General features: G+C 40.6%; 1 pseudogene; it reads left to right on the forward strand.

Annotated features, from left to right (window-relative positions):
- Positions 1-2,670: 2,670 nt before the first annotated feature.
- Positions 2,671-2,788, forward strand: LOC126417419 (5S ribosomal RNA; annotated as a pseudogene).
- The last annotated feature ends 339 nt before the right edge of the window (positions 2,789-3,127 follow it).

A 3,127-nucleotide genomic window follows, 5' to 3' on the forward strand; every position in this document is an offset into this window, starting at 1 on the left:
CCAGTTGTTGAGCGGTTTGTTGCTTATCACCATATTCGTTGACTGGGTAGATGTTTGTTTATTTATTTATGATTGACTCTTAGATGGTAATATAATGAAGTATGTGTCGCCCTTTGTAAAGCAGTGAACTGTTACCGGTTTTCTAAGATTACTTATTATTCTGGTTTAGTTCACGTTGTACGGGACCTGCGCCATCCTCAAGCACACCAGTAGTTGGCGAGTTCAAACCCCCCACCCTGTCCACCAGGTTTTCCCTCCTGTCGCGGGGCCGCGTTGTACCTGTATAACTTCTCCTGGTTCTGAACTTACGTCACCAACAGATGAGATGCATTGCTTATGTTGTCACTATTATTAACAAAGTTGCTGTAATCATTTAAGACATTATATTTAACTTCCGACTGAAAAATTTTGCAAAGACTATGGTTTTCATTATTACTACGCATTTTGCCTTCTTCAGATACTTGTTAATGTTTCACAGAATGCTTAGTTTCTTAATTTTTTTAAAAGTCCTTTTGCTGATGTCAGTTGCTAATCTCATTTCGTCGTTAATATTCGACAAGTTGCTTAATATCTTACTTGTTTTTAAACTCTATTTTACTTACGTCATAAGTTGTTGATTTTTATTTGAATAAAAGATTATACATGTTTCCAATGCTGAACGCTGCTTTCTGGCCTAGTGGCTAAGCCCTACCGTTCAACAGTGTTTAAGCTGTTTTAGGGTAACTATGTCCAGTTCATTAATATACAGTTTCCCCCTCCAATAACTCACATCCATCTAGTCTTGGAATACTGTCTGAGATAAAGTAACAACCAACATCTAACACATTATGCCTTCAGGCAACAATATTATATTAACGAGAGAGTACAGTTTTCCTCCTTCCGTAACCGACAGCCGTCTGGTGCTAGAATACTACTTAAGATCCAGTACCACCTGCCACATAACACCCAATATCTAACTCTTAAAACATAATGGCTCCAGAAACAACATTATAATATATTACAGTGGAGTACAGTTTTCTCCTTCCACCAGCTGACATTCACCACCTGACATTCACCAGCTTTGGAAACTGCTACACAGTGTTATGAATTATACATGTCCTCTGGAAGTCAGATCTGGATGCTGGTGAGATGAGAGGTTGAATAATAGTCTCTAACCGTTATTTCCATCAACCTGTCGTCTTCTAAAAGTGTGTCCCCAGCGCAGAAGACAACTCGTCGGTCGTGGGATCTTCTTTGGCGGAGACTGCTGTGCCGTCATCTGGAACCTGTGACTGTGTTTTGTTATGGGATGCCACTTGCCCAAGGCAAGATCTGTAGTACTGACAATGACGATAGGCGACACTTCTCATTACTGTATCCCGTATTGTTGTATTATAAGTAATCACCCTTTTTACGCTGTCTTTTACAACACTCGACATAGCTTTCTTAATTTTACGGTAGATTTTCTGACAACCTCCGGTACAGAGTACGACATGTCCGCCCCGAAACAGAGAAACATGTCCGGCTCTGAAGAGCGCCCGAAACAGTCTTACACGTCGGCCCTCCGAACGACCGAAACAGAGTTACGTGATCGGACCTTCAGAAAGACCGAAACATTCTGACCAGCGTAGCCGAAGTACTTCGTCTCACAGGAGCGTCAAAGCAACCCGAAGGTATCCGAAGACTTCGGTTCCAATATCGTTACCCTTACGTTACTCATAACCAGTGAAATTCAATAAACAAAAAGGATAAATTCGTAGGGTAATCATGAGAGATTGTCATACTAAACACTGAGTTAAATGCAATGAACGGTATATAAACAATTAATAAGAGAATTTAGGCGTTATGACGCCTAGCACCCAAATGTGCCGACCAATTACAAGCAAGTTCAGTACAATTGGCGGACTCTCCCACGGGAATGGTACATACTGTACCACATGTTGCTTGTACCTCACTCCACTTTTGTACCATATGCTCCTTCGCGTGTATCATGATGAATCAAGGCGAGCTTCTAGCAAAATAAAACACTGGCAGCCACAGCCAGGAATATCACATATGCCGCTCCTTCTTTGATTTACAAAATTGGCCTTTCCTTGAAGACAACTAACAATTTTGGAAATGAGAAAATTTTGCCCAAATTAAAAAAAAAGTTCCCAGTCTCTCAGTAGCTCCCCCACTCTCTCAATCATAGAAATTCTTTTAAAATAACTAAGAAATCATTGTTCCTAAAATATCATCCCAGTTAACTAAAATCAATGACTTCCTAATGCTAAACACATACTTTCTCTGCTTAATTCTATCAACAAAAAAAAACCTTAACTAAGCACACATTACATCAAGAAATACTTTTTACTACAAAACATAATTTATAATTTTTAGCACACAGCTGTCTTTTAAATTTTCTGTAGTCTCATTATTCAACAATAAATATCGGCACCTAAGCCATTAAATATCCTCATTGACACTCATACTTAATGATATTTATATATGATAGGAATTAAACAATATCTTTCTCGGCTCAATGCCGCCCATCTGTACACAACACACGTTTTTTTATCTAATATCAGCGCAGAGACGTCCACTTTCACCTAATAACACATTTTTTTGCTTATGTCAGCACTAGCCATAAAAGTTGTTTACTATCACAAAGCTCAGAAATACCCGAAATTATCTCAGCACATAAGTGTCCTTGCCAAAGGCCTTGCCTCAGTGGTAACACCGGTTCTCGTCAGATCACCGAAGTTAAGCGCTGTCGGGCTGGACTAGCACTTGGATGGGTGACCAACCGGTCCGCCGAGCGCTGTTGGCAAACGGGGAATACTCAGCCCTTGTGAGGCAAACTGAGGAGCTACTTGAATGAGAAGTAGCGGCTCCGGTCTCTTAAACTGACATACGGCCGGAAGGACAGTGTGCTGACCACATACCCTTCCATATTCGCATCCAGTGACGCCTCTGGGTTGAGGATGACACGTCGGCCTGTCGGTTCCGTTGGGCCATCCAAGGCCTGTTCGGACATAGTTGGTATTAATTTGTGAGTGTCCTTACTTAAAGTTCATACACTACTGGCCATTAAATTTGCTACACCAAGAAGAAATGCTGATGATAAACGGGTATTAATAGGACAAATATATTATACTAGAACTGACGT

Source organism: Schistocerca serialis, chromosome 8 (assembly GCF_023864345.2).
Source record: "Schistocerca serialis cubense isolate TAMUIC-IGC-003099 chromosome 8, iqSchSeri2.2, whole genome shotgun sequence".
NCBI lineage: Eukaryota > Metazoa > Arthropoda > Insecta > Orthoptera > Acrididae > Schistocerca > Schistocerca serialis.